This window comes from Neofelis nebulosa, chromosome 10, assembly GCF_028018385.1.
Source record: "Neofelis nebulosa isolate mNeoNeb1 chromosome 10, mNeoNeb1.pri, whole genome shotgun sequence".
NCBI lineage: Eukaryota > Metazoa > Chordata > Mammalia > Carnivora > Felidae > Neofelis > Neofelis nebulosa.
The window spans coordinates 38,518,658-38,537,315 of NC_080791.1; the positions used below are offsets into that span (position 1 = coordinate 38,518,658).

An 18,658-nucleotide genomic window follows, 5' to 3' on the forward strand; every position below is an offset into this window, starting at 1 on the left:
TTGAACATTATACCAAAGGCAGAGATCTCAGTCCAACAAAATGATGAATTTCCTAACAAGACCAAGATGTACCAAATTGCTCTCTCTCTACTCTAGGAGCCATCTAAGCTATCTCTTTCTTTTAAGTGACACGACTAAGTCTCTGGACCAGTGAGAGTTATGTTTGTGACAAATGACAGAAAAAAATTAAGTCGTGGGTGATTTATTGCCTCTAACAGTGTCACTAGGCGCCCCTCTTTTCCTCCCACCACCACTGCCCCTGTGCTGGCTTCAGTGCAAAGTCCCCCACAGCTCCAGCTCACTTGTCCCAACGCAAGGGAAGGACATCCTCCTGCTCCACACTCCTGTGACAGGTCCAGCTGGGACAGTGGCTGAACAAAACCCGTGGCCCCAGGAAGGCAGTTCTCTGGTGGAACAGAGTATCACCTGCCAATGTTGGACCCAGGGCAGTTGAGGGAGAAGGACGGGGACAGGGCTGAGAGTGAAGGAGAGGACGATTTCTCAGACCAAGACAGCATAAGAGTTACCCAACAGAGGGGCACCTGGGTGGCTCAGTCGGTTGAGCAACTGACTTCGGCTCAGGTCACGATCTCATGGTTTGTGAGTTTGAGCCCCGCATCCGGCTCTGTGCTGACAGCTCGGAGCCTGGAGCCTGCTTCGGATTCTGTGTCTCCCTCTCTCTCTGCCCCTCCCCCACTCATGCTCTCTCTCTGTCTCAGAAATAAATAAACATTTAAAAAAAATGTTTTTTTTTTTTCAACGTTTTTTATTTATTTTTGGGACAGAGAGAGACAGAGCGTGAACGGGGGAGGGGCAGAGAGAGAGGGAGACATAGAATCGGAAACAGGCTCCAGGCTCCGAGCCATCAGCCCAGAGCCCGACGCGGGGCTCAAACTCGCGGACCGCGAGATCGTGACCTGGCTGAAGTCGGACGCTCAACCGACTGCGCCACCCAGGCGCCCCAAAAAAAAATGTTTTTTTAAAAAATAAAAAAAAGAGTTACCCAACAGAAAAATAAGAGCAGGGAGACAAAAACCACAGTTAGCCACCACGGCCCAAATCTTTGTTCCTACCATAAAATGTGTAATTGCATTCAATAGTTGATGTGCACATAATATACATTTGGTTGACCACCACTGGTTATTAAAAACTCCCAAGCAATTCAACGCACATGTTACTAACCTGGTGAGAATTCACTAGACCAGAGGACTTTTGTATATTGACTTTTTTTTAAAATTTATTTATTTTAAAGTTGATTTATTTATTTTGAGAGAGACAGCAACAGCATGAGTGGGGGAGGGGCAGAGAGAGAGGGAGAGAGAGAATCTCAAGCAGGCTCTGAGTTGTCAGCCCAGAGCCAGACGCAGAGCTCGAACTCATGAAACCATGAGATCATGCATGACCTGAGAGGAAACCAAGAGTCCGACGCTTAACCGACTGAGCCTCTCAGGCGCCCCTGTAACATTGACTTTCTTTATTCACCTCTTCAAAAAATGTTGATAATATTGAGGATATAATGATGAGGAGAACTGTCCTCATGAAGCCAATAATCTCACGGAGCAGGCAAACAGGAACAAAAACAATTGCAAAGCAGGTGACCAGTAGCATGAGGAAATCACCTATATCCCTATTATCACAGCAAAATCTAAAAGGATAAAGCGAAAGTTTAATCAAGCTTCTTCACCACTAAATATCAGTTTTCTTGGTTAACGTGACCAGCGGCCTCTCTGGGTGGTGATACAGATTGGCAGAAAAGTTATTTTTGCTGAAGGAATCTCAGTGTTTCCCTGGCGTATGGGAAGAAGAAACGCTACCCACTGGCTTGGGGCCGTCAGTTCCAAACCTAGCAAAGACTCACGGACGTCACATCGCGGATATTGCAATCCCCCACCTTCAGAGCACAGAAAACAACAGCTTACTTTCAATGAGATGAGCAGCTCCTATCAGCCACTGTGTCTATAAAGAATAAAAAAGGAGAAAGGGAGGAGATAAGCAATGTCTTGATTCGCAGACCCTTTAATTCCTTGCGTCACCCATACTTCTGACTTAAGTCCTCAGTTTCACTGATTTTTCTCAGGTTGATGTTTTGAACTTCTACCATGATCCCACAAAGCGTGCGACCTCTCAGGTGTCCCCTTCGCTGTAGACATTCTTTTCTTTGTCTGTAGTAACATGGCCTGCTCCGCGTCCTTCAGAACCTGCCGTAAGTGAGAAGGTTTGAGAATAACAAACCTCAGGCAGAGAATAACAAGGCTATTTTACTTGTCTCTCTAGCCTTGATCATATATTTCAAGTTCGTTGGGTCCCGCATGATAGCAGTGGTGGCTGAATTTACAAAGCTTACCAGAATTCTGTTCTCTGCTTTTCACCTGGTTTAAAAAAATGTTTCCTGTTGCCTATTGAAATCTTAGCTGCTCTTAAGTAGCACGCTGTACTTATCCTGAGTTAAGGAACATCTAGGAAAGACTCGGGATTATTTTGTTATCCCCTTTTACAGGAAGCACAGATGTGCTACACTTAGGTGATCTAAGAGGCAAGGGGTTCCATTGTCATTGCTGGCCCACACTGTGGGCCCAGCTGGGCTGACATTTTAATTTGTTTCTTTTGTGGCTTCCATTATCCTGGGGACCAAGGTATAAACGTGTCTGGAATCACAATTTGTGGAAAGGCTAGTAAAACTTTGGAACAGTGCCAGGACCATTCAGTGCTTGGGATGGATTCCTTGGAGTCACTCCAAATGTATGGGTTGTCCATTTGTGCCATGTGTCCAGACTTGAGTCCAGAGTAGACAATTAAGACAAAATGATGTTTACTGCAGCTTTGCTGTACAATGGAAAAAAAACAAGGGAGCAGTGTGGGGAGGGTTGCCTCTGTGTTTAGAAGACTTCAGAAGGTTCCATAGAGGTATGCTGCTCACATGTGGAGAAGCTTGTGGATGCTTAGAAAGCAGTTGCTATACAGATATAAAAGATGATTTAAAGGGGAAGTGATGGTTAAGGACGAAAGGGCTCTGCTTTTTGGTAATTGTTCTGTCTATTGAAAGCAAAGGTAGCTCTATGCGATAAACCAAAGTGTCGCATCCTGGTTCAGCCTGGGTTGGTACCCCAGCTTCCCCACTTGTTGGCTGTCAGACTCTGAGAAAGTGAACTTCTTCTCAGAAAAGCAACCGTATTGTGAAGTTAGGGTCAAATTAGGTAATACATACAAAATGTTTAGCATAGTGCCTGACCACTGGAAAGCGTTCTGACAAGGCTCATAAGCAGACAATCTAAAACATTATATGAATCCAGTGGCTTATAAGGCTTTTGGGGTCTCAAGCCTTTCTGGAAACCTACTGAAAACTATTGGTCCTCATTCCTCAGGGGGAAAAAATGCACACATACAAAATGTTTGCACACAGTTTTAGGGAGTTCAAAGACACAAGGCTGTACAGCAAGGTTAAGAGCCTTTGTTCTAGGGCTAAGTCCATTCCAAAAAGAGAGAAAACTCCTCAGTTTTATTTATTTTGTATAAGTTTTGATCATTTATGATCAGAATTTCATAACTTTTTAGATTAGGAAGGGATTTTACCTAGTCTAAATCCCCTCCCCTTTGTTTGGAATAACAAAATATCAAGATCCTAAGAAAACACTTGGTGTCAGGGAACTCTATCAATTTCACCTTTACATAATTTAAAAGATAAATTTTCCTTTTATCAACTACTCTTCATTTTGAGATATTCCTTAAGATCTAGTGTATGTCCACTCTGTTCCTAACTCTGTACTCTGAGACACATTTACAGTGCTCAGCTCATGTCCATTCAAAGCCCCACGATGGACACAATGACCATTAATTCTGTGTATTTTGATCGGCACATCTGCTGTACCCATTTGATATTGTGCTATTTGTTGAACTATATTGCTGGAGTATAACTTCATCAAGTAGGAATTTGTATGAACAGAGTTATTGAGCACCGAGACTGGGACAGGCTCCATTCTCTCCTCCTAGGAAACATGGATGAATAGACAGAGATGTTTTCTCCCCATGGAGCTCATAGTGAAAATGATCTTTTCTTTTGGACAAACATGGCTAGGGTTGAGATTCTATACGTGGACAGGAACAGAGGTAACCTGCAAGTTTCCAGTCAAGTGAATGTCACCAAAGCCTCCATTACCATTGCCCAAGGACACATGCCTTCATTTGCTTAAACAATAGTTGACAGCATGGACAGCACTAAACACAGAAAAGCCAGTGTGTCTGGGCATAATCCCACCCATAACTTCCCTCTGGCAGGAGCAAGAACGATATATCAAGGGGTAAATAGGCCATGTTTAGATAAGTCATCCCTTGGTTTTTCATTGCAAAATGCTTTTAAACACTTCTACTTTGCTTCCAGGATGTTTTGGGTGACTTTTGAGGAAAATGTGAACAAGAGAGCAAAGGCCTCTTAGCTGTTTATAGTTAGAATGGAGCAGGGAATATGGCTGCCAATGTGGAGAAGACGCTGATTCATATAAGGAACAGGAGACTGGAACGTGAAAAATTGGAAGTAGGTCAGATAAGGGACTGGGCCAAAGGCAAGAGACACTAAAGGCTTTGAAATCATGGAATCTTGTTCAATCTACTCCTGGAGCCCCAGAAGCAGTAATGACACAAAGTCAGTGTAGCTAACACGTCCCTGGGATCCATGGGCTCTGGGCAATTCACCTGATCTCACTCAGAATACAGGTAGAATGATGTTGCTGTAGCCCTGAAGACACAGGGCAGAGACAACAGAGTCGAGGTGGTGCTGACCTGGCTCAGGAGCTGACAGTTGGGGCTAGAGCGTCCACTGACCTCAGCTTCCTGTCCTGTCTAGTGGAACGGACTACTGGTTTTCATCCTGAAGCTACTTTGGGTAACACCAGGTCTACGGAAACTATGGCACCAACACACCCAAGCATCTCCTTCCCTTCTTTGCTTTTCTACCTAGAACAATCTCATCCATTTTTGTTGCCCTCCACACCTACAGCCTCATCCTTGTCTGGCTAAATATACTCCACAGTTCTTCAGAAAAGGGGAAACACTCTTCATGACATTATCAGGAGGATCTAACTCAGCCTTCACTTCAGCCCTTTTTTACCTGAGACGTGACTGCACAATAGCCTAAGAACCATAGCGAAAAAGCAAAAATCATGTTCGTCACATCCAAAGAAGGTGAAATTAAGTGAGCTGTGTCGTTTGCTCAAGAGAACAAAATCATTTGCTTTTGACCTGGTAATGCAGTGACCTTTCTTACGTGCACCCGTAATGTGCAAGCCACAGTATTTTTGGCAGAAGACTTTCTTATCTCCTCTCCCAGTGAACGCTTTGATAGACGACAGTATAAATATCCTGTAGCCTGGGTCCTTGGTTTTGTAAACAACCAGGAAACAAATAAGATATTTTGCCTGGTGACCAAGGCAGACTCACAAATAGGCTCCTATAAACAGAGGGCAATTGTAAAAGGCAAAGACAAAACCGATGGTTTGGTCCATGCTTTATATTTAACTTGCCCATTACACCACTCAGAGTACCCTCACAGCCCAGACCTATGTTTAAAAAAAAAAAAAAAAAAACAGACCTATGAATGTGGTTAAGCCCTTGCTTGAGTCATACAGAATCCATCAGGTATATTATCTTTCATGATTTTGTTCATGTCACAAAAGGTAATTGCCTCCCGCAGACTAAAACTGGGGATCTTCAGCTATTGGCTAGTAGGCAAAACTCTTAAAGTATTCCAAGCCACTCTATCTCAGAATTCTAGCTTTTAAATGGATATAATATTTCCTTTTCCTGAGCTGGCAAACTGCCATCCTTCAGTTAAAACCTTAAGTAATAATCCTGACTGGCTATCTCTAGTTTAGCAAAAATAATGCATTGAGCACAAGACACATAAAGGTACATACACATACGTGTGTGTGTGTGCGCACACTCACGTGCATACATGTATAAGCCCAAGTTCCAGAGATCATCCTTCTGCACCCAGAGAGAGGTTAGAATGAGGAATACATTGTCGTCACCTCATTTCTCCAAGCACTTATGTTCTTCATTATTCGACGTTATCTCTGACAGGGAGTTCTCTATCTTGGAATGCGATTGGATAGGCTAATGGAAAGCAAAAATGTTCTTTGCAAACACGAGTGCAATAAAGATGCTTAATGATAAACCTTGCATGTCATCAAGCACTTGAGGCCCTTTTAAATCAAAACAAACCATGGCAAATGGTATGAGGGAACCCAGAACATTAAAATTCAAGTAAACTTCAATGCCTCTTGGAAAAAAGTACGATTGTTGTATGAAACCTTTAAAAATAACAACAGCGAACATCTGTCGAGTGCTCATGATAGGAGGAACACTGTTCTATGCACTTGGCATGTAGTTTTCATTTAACCCTCAAACACCCTCTAAAGTTCGATACTTAAAAACGAAATTTGAAGAAACATGAACAGTGACTAGAATACACAATATCGCGATAGAACAAAAAGTTTTCAATTTTGCCCTTACAGAGCTCTTTTTTTAAATTTTTAAATTTTTTAAATTTACATCCAAGTTAGTTAGGATGTAGTGCAACAATGATTTCAGGAGTAGAATCCAGTGATTCATCCCCTACATATAACACCCAGTGTTGATTCCAACAAGTGTTCTCCTGAATGTTCCTTGCCTGTTTAACCCATCCCTCCAGCTACAACCCCTCCAGTAACCATTTATTCTCTGTATTTAAGAGTCTTTCACGTTCTGTGCCCCTCCCTTTTTTACATTATTTTTGCTTTCCTTCACTTCTGTTCATCTGTTCTGTATCTTAAATTCCACATATGAGTGAAGTCATATATTTGTCTTTCTCCGCCTGACTTATTTCACTTAGCATAATGCCCTCTAGCTCCATCCACGTTGTTGCAAATGGCAAGATTTCATTCTTTTTGATTGCCGAGGAATATTCCATTGTATATATATACCACATCTTTTTTATCCATTCATCAGTTGATGGACATTTGGGCTCCTTCCATGTTGGCTATTGTCGATAGTGCTGCTATAAACATTGGGATGCATGTGCCCCTTCAAACCAGCACACCTGTATCCCTTGGACAAATACCTAGTAGTGTAATTGCTGGGTCATAGGGTAGTTCTATTTTTAATTTTTTGAGGAACCTCCATACTGTTTTCCAGAGTGGCTGCACCAATTTGCACTCTCACCAGCAGTGCAAAAAGTTCCTCTTCCTCCGCATCCTCGCCAACATCTGTTGTTGTCTGAGTTGTTATTTTTAATCATTCTGACTGGTATGAGTGGTATCTCATTGTGGTTTTGATTTGTATTTGCCTGATGATGAGAGATGTTGAGCATTTTTTCATGTGTTGCCCTTACAGAGCTCTTAGGCAACATATTTCAGGTCACTGCTAAATTTGTATCTTTATATTTACATGTATAAAGATATATATGTATAGAATTATATGAAGGTTTTTCATTTTCCATTCCTCAACATTCTAGCTCCCCATAGATGTGTGAACCTCTGGATGTTCAGGCTTTCTCAGAGACATAGGAAATGCAAAGTGACAAGTCTCAGACACACGGAAATAACGGCAGAGTGATGTCATCAATAGCAAGTCCAACACAACCACAACCCTTCCCTTATGGCCCAGGGGAAGAGCCATTTCCTTCTCTTCCCCATCCATAAAGTTTTCAAACGTGTGGCAAGGCACACCTGCAATGATGATCCTCACTGATGAGGTGAAGTACCTCCCTCATTTTCCAAGGGCTTAGCCTAGCCTAAGAACTATTTACCTAGGAGATAGAGAACAGTTCAAGGCTTGCTGAGCTCAGAACGAGCCCAATGTAAAAGAGACAGAGAGAGGCCTTAGAAACACAAAGGAGTAGTGGCAAGAGAGAGAAAGAGAGAGACCTTAGGAAGAGAAAGGAGCAGTGTCTCCCACACAGGCAAGGCATATGAGGCACAGGAATGGAAACCAAGAAAAGCCCAGATCTACTAAGGCTAGTGATTGGCTCTACAGAAACAGCTCAGTTTGTTAGGAACATTCCACATCTGGCAAGTTGAATCAAATTAAAACACTTCTATGTGCTTACATTTCCAAACCAAAAGGACCTCCTCGTATATGCCTGGTCCCCTCTGGACCCCCATGAAGACCACCAAAGTGATCTTTAACCTGCAGGTTGACACAAAGTCACACTCATTCACTTTATCTTTTTCTCGACTACTTAGTTCTTGGAACTAAGGAAATTTGAGGAAATTGAACTTTGATTTCTGTTTGGTTTTACTTTTTTAAAAAATCTTTTTGGTTCAAAAACCCTAGAAAATCATTAAACCGGGCCAGCAGGCATTAAGTCTGAATGAAGAATAAAGAGTGAGCAGGGAGAAAACTTTTTGTCTCCCAAAGTTTTCTTCACAGGCAGTTGCTGGCATAGGCACTTTGGAATCACTCTGGCATTTAACCTGAAGGGGAAAAGCAGTTTGGGTAATAGATTACTGATATCCATTGTGCAACTAGGAACACAAAAAGTTTCTAAAAAGTTTGAGGTTCGTGCAGAGCAGACTTTCTTCATGAAACGTGGGCTGTAAGAATTTTTTATGTGCAAAAACTAACCTGGGGTTTTCTGGCCCAGTGAGTTCTAGTTCTTTCTTCTGGGCTGTCTGACTTTCACATCCATTTACTAATGAGAACTAAAAGTAATATGTCATATTTGTAAGTGCTTGACATGGAAACGAAGGAAGACTGTTTCAGTCCACCTTTTTTGCTTGAAAGAAACAAAGGTGCATTCAAGTTACTCCATAAAATTGGTGGCGGGCAGAGATTAGATGGGGGAAGGGAATTATTACAAGAATATGCAGCAAGGACTGAACAGGAAACACATCAGCACTGAAGGCATCTCTAACGACGAGTGTCTTAGTGCCTTTGCTTTCTTTCCGTGTGTTACTATGGCGCCTCAACATTCACTCTCTATCTGTTCTGATCCTTCAAAGTTTGAGCTTGCATATGGCTCACGGCATCCTCTTACAATCTGACTGCTGCCAACTGGCTTAACATCTTAGCTTCCCATTGCCAAATCTCCAAGAGAGGCATCTGATTGGCCCTGGTTATCATTTTAAGCTAGTCTATACAGATGGCTGGCTGGGTTACAGAACGGTTGCCTTCAAACCAAGTGTCTACCCTTTGGTCCACTCATCTGAGAAGAGGGGCAAAGACATGGCATAAGAGCATGACTATTTAGAATGAGGCCCCAGTGGAAAGAGAAAGATGTGGATGGGACAGGCTGAGAAAAGTATCTCTAGTTTGCTGGCAGATTACAGGAAACCAGTTTATCCATCTTCCTTCTGAGTGGAGCTAATCTTAACTAATCACAATAGACCTGGACTATTTTCGGAGTGGCATGGGAGCATGACATCGCCATCTTCTTTCCTCTCCCTCGCCCTCAACTTTATCACCTTTATCTCCATTACATCTACCACTCTATCGCCGTAACTGACCAAATGCCGAGGAATCTGCAGACTTCTGTATCAAAGTATCCAGAATTTCAACTTAGAGCGCCAGCGAAAGTATTTCTCATTTTCCAGGGTCACTCAATTGTTTTATTTTAGAGTATCATGCCGGTAGACAATAAAATATTAGAATAGGGATCATAGATACCCCTTGGCCCACTCCCATGGCATTTATTGCAATAGGAATTCAATCAACAGAAGCACCCAAACTATATTTGGTGAGTGTTGGGAGATCTAAGTCAGCTGACCTCACCATTTGGTCACCTACTACAGAGAATTGGTTCAAAGAATATTTACAATAATGACCGATTGTACGATGCCAAGACATGATTGCATTAAGACTATTAACTCTGGCATCCAGCAAATACGGATTCAAATCACAGCTCTGTCTTGCAATATCTGTGTGACTTTGACAAAATTGCCAGTCCCTGTGAATCACTTGTTAAGTGGATGTAATAAGAACCAGTTCACAGGGGTTTTGTAAATATCTAGGCAAGATAATATTTATAATATTATTTAAGATAAATAAATATTTAGGCAAGATAATTTAGGCAAGATAAACCTGCATAGGTTATTGCAACATGCCTGGAACATAATAAGCACTCGGTAGGTGATAGTAATGGTTTCTATTGCTCTCACTATTTTTTTTTTAACGTTTATTTATTTTTGAGACAGAGAGAGACAGAGTATGAATGGGGGAGGGGCAGAGAGAGAGGGAGACACAGAGTCGGAAGCAGGCTCCAGGCTCTGAGCCATCAGCCCAGAGCCCGACGCGGGGCTCGAACTCACGGACCGCGAGATCGTGACCTGAGCTGAAGTCGGATGCTTAACCGACTGAGCCACCCAGGCGCCCCTTGCTCTCACTATTATCATTCACATGGGTGTTATGGGGATTGCAGAATGTGGATGAGAGATGTGAGGATTATCTTCAAAAACGAGACATCTTAGGAGAGATGACATAGATGTACTTATTAGAAGTGGGCATGCATAGAATTTGCACATACACAAGCGGGACTCAGAAAAATGGTCGGCTAAGGGGGAAATGTTATGTGTGAAACAATGTTAAGCGATAGTCTTTAATCGGGAAAAGGAGGTTCAAATTCTGGTGAATTTTTAATAGGGATAATGCCTCTGCAAAAAGAAAGGAGAGATCGCTCCCAGTGTGAAAGTGTATCTGCTGTAATGGAACAGGATGCCTAGGAGTTTCATAACTGGAACATGAACCCTATTAAAAGGGGGAATTAGAGCATCGAGCATTGCAAATGGAAAGGACCTATTGGATGGAAGACATGGAAGTCATTGTCAGAAACTAGGGACAGCCCACTGCTTGGGTGTACATTTCACTTCCCTGGGGAGGCTTAAACCTCCCGGGTTAGTGTCCCCTGCTGTATATTCTCTTCCTGTGTTTTCCCTACTAAAATACTCACCGCACAGTGGTATTACTTGTTTAAGGTCTATCTTCTGCTTATAAGCTCTGTTTGACCCTGACTCTCCGTTTATCGCCTTGTTTCCGCAACTGGCCAAGTTCCTGGCACGTGGTAGGTATTCCACAAACATGCTGAGTGAATGAACGCATGAATGCAAGAATGAATTAAGTAATGAACATGGAATTCAGAGGTGATTGCATCATATACTGGTCTGCATTGTTCTCTAATATTTATAAGGATTAGTCCTACCTTCCTGTTGACATTATAAATTGCGTTGAGACACAGCAAAAATTCTGCATCATATGTCTCCACCACTATGAGGTATCCAGTTACAGGCATAAATGGTCAAAGGTCTTTCTGAGCTCTCTACTAATAATCCTTTTTACCCTCTAGTCTCCATTTTCTATTCTTTTCATACCAATGCAGAAATTATACCTCTGTCTCACTATTACGTTATAAACATGTCTTTTGTTACTTTTCTCACCAGGACTTACCACTTGGTAAAGTCCCTGTAAATAAGTGACTAAGGGAATATCTGGACAGTACATATTTCAGAGCACACTATCCAAACTTTCAGACTTCTAGAACCTCACACATTGCTGTTGTGATTTCAGGCTTATAGATCATGCAGGAATGCATCACCTCAAGCCAACATTTTGGGTTGAAATTGCTGTCTTTGTTGTTACCATTCACACAAATGTTGAATGTTTCTTCTCTTGTTAACAAGGAACATTTTACCGTTGCATGAAAATATTTTTACAATTTTAAGATAACTTGAGAACTTTTGGTAAAAGTAACATGCTCAGTTGCTTCCTAGTTAGCGAACTCTAATACATCCCATCAGTTCATCCAACAAGCTTTTTTGAACACCTCTTAGGTTCCAAGCACTTGAATTACTCAGATCAATAAGACTGGCCCCTAAAGATGCTCCAAGTCTTTATGTATCATAGCCACCTTCAGAGGGCCTGAAAGTTGAAGTGTAGACTATTCCTTTCTAAGGGCCCCTTCAGTCTCACCTCTGTCCTGCATGTTGACTCCTACAAATCCCTCACAACAGACTACCATGGCATTTAAGACTTCTGAGTCTATAGATTATACTTCCTCTCTATGAATTAGATCCTACTCCCAAACTTCCTTACTGTCATGTAGATTTTTCTGTTTTATCCATCTACTTTCCCTTTTGGACAGCATATTTTACAATCATCTTGCTTTAAAATATATAAAATATTCCTCTGTCTGAGTTTTCTCATCTCTGAAAGAAGGATATTGAGAATTTGCATCAATTGCATTGATTTTGGAATATCAAGGAGACAAACAGGTTAACAAGGAGAAATAATCCCTGAGTGAACAAAGTATAAACCGGCACAACTCTGGCAATTTTTAAGAATAGAACTTTGACTTTCTCTCTGCCTACTTGAAGAACTTCTCCTGCTTCTCCTTTATCCTTCTTACACTGGATTCTCATGGAAATCCTAAGATAAAGCAGATCCACAGAATTTTAGAGCTTGAAAAGGTCTCTGTACTCCAACATGAGTTAACCACGAATAAAATAAAGTTTATGCCTTAGGGTCCAAGGCCCTGGGAGAGGTCCAAGCAACGTGTACACATTGTTATATTTTTAATTAAATGTCAAAAATAAGGGTTTTTTAAGTTTATTTATTTATTTTGAGAGAAAGAGAGAGCGCAAGCAGGGAAGGGGCAGAAAGAGGGAGAGAAAGAGGTAGAGGGAGAGAATCCCAAGCAGGCTCCACACTGTCAGTGCAGAGCCCTAAGTGGGGCTTGATCTCACGAACCATGAGATCATGACCTGAGCCAAAATCAAGAGTCAGACATTCAACGGACTGAGCCATCCAGGTGCCCCAAAAGTAAGCTATTTTAACCATTATTGGTAAAGATTATAGTCTCTGCAGCCTGATTTACTTCCTTCAAACTTCCCCCTTGTGCTGGAGGAACTGGGGCAGCCATGGGTATTTTTGTTGATCTGGCTAAGGAGCAGTTGAGATGGAGATACCCTTAGCCTGGGTATACTGGGTTATATCCACGTACATGTGGATCACAGTTGTTTCAGGGGGTAGTTGTTCTTTTGAGTTGTTCCAGTGTAAGGATGGATTCTAGGAATAGTTCCAGTGCCCAGTGGGCTAATTAACTGGCATCATGTCACAAAGATGTAGGATTAGAGGCTGTTTCCTGATGCATATCTGTCTTAGGGCATTCAGCACTGGCAATGTAAGCTAGGGAAAAGATAAATTATCTTTCTATCCTCCCTGAGAAGATAATATTGCAAAAACCATTGTCACATGAAGAGGAAATCAGCCCCCAAAATGTAGGAAAAAAAGTAATAAAGGGTGGTATCGGATAGTTAATTGATAAACAGTTATTGGATTTTGTGATATTTATGGTATTTCACCCTAAAAATTTGTTGTCATTTTGTTACTGATTTTTAAGTAGCTGTTCACTTTCATAGCTAATTTTGGATCTATAATTTTATATTCTTTTCATAAAAAAGATTCTTATTATATAAGCTTCAGTCTCCCCACCTGGATTTGGCCCCAGCCCTACTTAATCACCTCTCCACATTTAACAGATGGGGAAACTGAGGCCTAACCATACCACATAGTTCCAAGCAGTACTGAACTAAACCCTAGGTCTCCTGACTTTTTGTCTATTGTTATCTTTACCCACATCATCTTACTTTTGAGAAGTACCTAAAAAATCAAATATCTCTACTAAAAAAAAAAAAAAAGAATCAAGTAAAAAAAAAAATCTCCTGACCACAGTATGTAATAATAGTAAACCCTTACATAGCATTTCTTATATGTTAGGCTTTGTTTTAAAGTGTTTCACATATAGCTCATTTAATCCTTAATTAAAACAACTCTATGATTAAGCTAATATTGATACCCTCATTTTCAGAACAAAAATTTGTACAAAGAATGGTTACGTAACTAAAGTAAGGTCACAGTTTGCAGAGACTATAACATCCTTTGTACTGTGGATCCAGCAGCAAACATTTTTTAAGGGCTTATGATGTTCTAGGCACTTTGTTAAGCACTATAGTTAGTGCATTATCTCGTTCAATCTTTAAAATCACCTGTTAAGATAAGTAGCATTATTACTTCATCTTATGCTTGAGAAACTGAAGTACAGAGAAATTAAACAATTTGTGCCCAAGGTCATATGTCTGGTGAGGGGCAAAGCCAGGACTCAAATCCAAGCTTGGCTCCAGGGTCAGAGCTTTGAGTTTCTGCATGATACTGCCCATCAAGGAAATACCTTCAATGACCTACCATTGCCACAATTCCTGTGGTTCCTTTCCCCTAAAGTTACAATTAGAATGGGTATGTGGGCAGAATTAGAATAAGGAGTGGGGTTAGCAGCCTAAAGGATATAGTAACCCCTTCTTTGACGACTGTTCTCCACCTTGTGAGATATTTATATATAATCTCACTGTACACACACACACACACACACACACACACACACACACGTTTGGATCTTAGTGGAATATTTGTTCTTTGAAAAATGAGCTTTGAAAAGAATTTTCTTGGTGGTGATGGGTGATTGAGTGTGTGTGTGTGTGTGTGTGTGTGTGCGTGTGAGAGAGAGAGAGAGAGTCAAGGCCATACATCATAATACTCCCTGCATCTGATCCTGTCCTCAACTTTTGCTGTCCCTTAGAGATGGCCACTTTATTTGTGACTCATATCCTGTGATAAAGTTAAGAATGACAACCAGCAGATCAGTGATTTAGATGCTGCAGAAGGTCTATCGAGGTGGCAAGTCCCTACAAATGTCAATAAGATAATGTAAATTAAGTGGCAAAATGTAATCCCTAGGGAGTGACAGAGGCTTTGGTAAACTAAGTAGAGAGCACATGTTCAAACTCGAATAGCAGATACCGGCCTCCAGGAAATGGTTGCCATGTGGCAATATAAGCCTAGTGTGACCATATCTTGACCATTCTTCAAGAGAAACTAGAAATCTAGATTTTTGGTGTAAAATCTCCTACACTGTAAAAATTTTAAACTAATTCAAAAAAAAAAATTTTTGTTTTTAAAGCACTGTGCTCGCTAACATTGTGCAGGCCAAACACACAACAACAAACCCCACATCAGTAGGCCTCTCCCTGGCAGTCTGCTCCAAAGGGGGTTAAATGCAGGAAACTCCGAAATGGGAAATGACAAGGGACGACTGACAGAAATTTGGATCTTGGTGGAATATTTGTTTTTTGAAAAATGAGCTTTGGTAAGAATTCTCTTGGTGGAGGTGGGTGTTTCAGGGTGTGGGATGGATACGGACACTAAAGCAGTGGACTTTGTGGATCAGATCCTCTTAATTTCTCCTCTGGTGTAGCATTGGTCTTGGGCCCAAGGAAAAAATAGCAGAAATCTAATTAACAGCTCAAAGGGAGCAATCAATTTACAATTGTGTGAAGTGCAAATTCCTTTGTGCACGAAACAAATTACAGTATTTGCAAATTTGTAAATAATGCAGCACTTTGGGCTATCCAAATGCTTTGGATGCCCCCAGGGAGAAGGAAACAGAAGTCTGAGGAGGCAAAATGTTAGAAAATGACCTATTGTCTCACGAAATGGAATTTTAAAAACATCTTTAGTAATTGATTTTTTCAATTGAATCCTTATTTAGGAACTATAAAGGGGCCCAGTTCTTAGGTCAGTAGGAGAATATCTAGAGAAGTAAACAATTTCACATCCAAAAGTCACAGCATGTTATTTACAGAGTAACTTGTTTCAAAATGTCTGAACATAAAAAGTTGCCCCCAACTCTTCTTATGCTCTTGGTTTGTGGCTAGAACTTCCAATTTATAAAAAGAGATAGCAAGCCCTGGCCATAACAACCATTATGTTCAATGTCAGAGAAGGAATTGGTGACAGTTCAGGACATGAATCTGGTCTATCTGTTCCATAGCAATAATTTTGTGAACCGTTCAATTCACAGAGATTTATGGAGGCCCTTTTATAAAATGCTAAGCTGTTATTAGAGATTCACAAGATGCCCTGGAAGAGTGTATGGTGTATTTAGGAAAGTAACAGTGAAAACTCATTATTTTTGCCCAAGATTTTTGAAGCACTTCTCTTTGGGTTGAGCTAGGAATTGAGAATAAAGTAAACGCAACTTCATCCTTACCCTGAAGGTGTTCACAGTCTAATGAGAAAATAAAATTTAAGCCAAACATCTCAGTGCGGAGATGGGTGCTAAAGAAGAGATATGAGGGTGAGCGCGTGGACTCTTTGACAAGTGCTTGACTCTACCAGGAGATCTTTCAACAGGCGATGAAAATCGCCAGGCAGAAGGGCGTGGAAAGCATTAGAGATAGAGGTAAGTGGACTATTTATGGGCCTTATGTTGGAGAATGACGGTTCAGATTTGTGCTTTTCAAATATTCTTTCCCCTGTGTTCTCATTCACTATAAGAGGAGTGCAAATTGGTTGAACCTTCCCACAAAATATTTTAGCAAATCGTTAACAGGACCCTTAAAACATATTCACATCCTTTCAGTTAGAAATTCCATTTCCAGGAATCAGAGGGACTGCCAGAAACGTATGTATGAGGAAGCTTATCACAGCATTATTTATAACCATGAAAAACTGGAAACAGCCTCCATGTTCAATAATGGAGTAATGGTTAAATAAGTTATGGAACATTCAAACCATGTGATTTTAAGCACTAAATGAAAAAAAAAATCACATCTTAAAAGAGTATTTCAAAACAGGCAAAAGTTATTTTAAAAAACAATGTAAAACAAGGGTGCCTGGGTGGCTCAGGGGGTTACGCGTCCGACTCTTGGTTTCGGCTCAGGTCATGATCTTGTGGTTTCTGGGTTCCAGCTCTGTGTTGGTGGTGCAGAGCCTGCCTGGGATTCTCGCTCTCTCTCTCTCTCTCCCTCCCCATCCTGTGCACTCTCTCAAAATAAATAAATAAACTAAAAAAAAAAAAAAAAAGAAAGAAAAAAAGAAAGAACAATGTAAAACATTTAATAAAGTATTATCCTAATTTTATAATAAAAAGTTGAAAAGTACTTCCCAGTGTTGGTAATTTTCACCAATATCTTAACTTTTCTGAGGTTTTTTTTTTTATTCCATACATACCACACAACAAAAGGGAGTTTCTCCTTGTTCTGTGCGAAATCTGAAGAAGTGACTTTTGTTTTCTTCCCTCTTAAAAGTGTGATCCAGGATTCACAAGTCAATTAGCCTCTGAGTCGCATTCCCTTTATAATAACAGGCTGACTAGAAAAGGAAGGGAGACCACGTAAGGAATGGAAGAGCAAGGAAGGATCCAGAAGTCGAATGTTAACATGAGAACAGAAAAGAACACGTATGATGAGAGTGTGGGAGGTGAGGACTAGAAGAAAGTGTGGGGGTTGTGTGCTGAGGAGTTGCCGGATTGAAGATTTCAGGGGTGAAACATAGACTCATACGTAAGGGTTCCATGTAAGAAATGTCCCAATGCAGTACATGGTTAAATGCCAAATAAATGGCCCTATGGACAATTAATGTTATAAAAGTTTGGAGGAGTTTGGTGGAGACCACCATTATTTGGTCACATACATGAATCTATGTATCGGTCAAGCTATTCCCTTAAAACCTCCCTTTAGCAATCTTTGTCAGAGGGTGTAATTGTGTAGCCTCCACTCTCTTGGCCATCTTTTCTGGGGAATTTAGTTACTGAAGAGCTTAAAGAACCATTGTGAAAGGATTTTAACTACTAAGTAAAAGGAACGGTTATAAGAATACGATGGAAAACAATTTGAATCTAAAGTACTATTTGAGAAAATTCAATCTCTGCACAAAAATTCACTTCAGCCTTCAATATCTCCTATCCTTTAAAATGCATTCACATAAAATCTGCTTTACAAGGGAGAACCAGCCAGGAATATAGCCCAAGAAATTTACCACTAAACAGGGACACATATGTGTTTCAGTTCTTAGGAAAACTGTGCCTTGCTAACTTTCTCCCTGGATTTCTTGGTTCTCTGCATTGACGAGCCTATGGTAATTTCCCTCCTTAATGTTCTTGCTTTTACAGTTTTTTTCTGATTGTCAAGCACCTTCCCCACACCATTGCTATTCTAGGCTATACATGTCTACAACAGCATCAAGTGACCTTTAGCTATTACTAGTTAAGTGGATCAACACATTTACCCAACCGCATAACTCAGGCCCTTCAGGGGTTTTCCAGTCAATTTTAATGTATTTCAACCTGACACTGGCAGATTTCCACTTCCTTTGTTCCTTGTGTAGACTTGGTTTATGTGTGTTGGTCTCCAAAAGGGACAGAGGAGGCAGCTGTTGAAAAAATAAGATTGACACTTTTAACCACACAATTTGGTCTAATAGCTTTGATATGCTAAACTTGCTAGCTCCTCCAAGTGTACCTTTCTGATTTTGCATTACAACACCACTCTGAATCCCTAAGGAAACCAGGCTCTGTGTGTGTGTGTGTGTGTGTGTGTGTGTGTCCGTGTGTTTTTTAATTAAAAAGAAAAGGAAGAAAAGAAAGAAATGCAAACCAGTGAAACCGTTGTTTGACATCATCTCCAGATTCATTCTGCGGACTGCAGGCCTTCCCAAATCCCGGTACACTAGAGACCTCTAAAAAAGGAGAAGCTGAGACTACAGATCATGTTCTAAAGAGCGAAAACAGGTGATGTCATAACGCACAGTCCTGTGTGGTCACGGCCAAGGCTGGGTGGGGAGCCTGGGCTCCAGTGAGCACGGA

At 41.0% G+C, this 18,658-nt stretch overlaps 1 long non-coding RNA gene across 1 annotated transcript; it reads right to left on the minus strand.

Annotated features, from left to right (window-relative positions):
- Positions 1-1,996: 1,996 nt before the first annotated feature.
- On the minus strand, positions 1,997-18,624 carry LOC131487112 (uncharacterized). Its single transcript, XR_009249615.1, has 2 exons — positions 17,026-18,624; positions 1,997-2,198 (listed from the first exon to the last, which is right to left on the minus strand). It is a non-coding gene; the product is annotated as an uncharacterized LOC131487112 (long non-coding RNA).
- Positions 18,625-18,658: the final 34 nt, after the last annotated feature.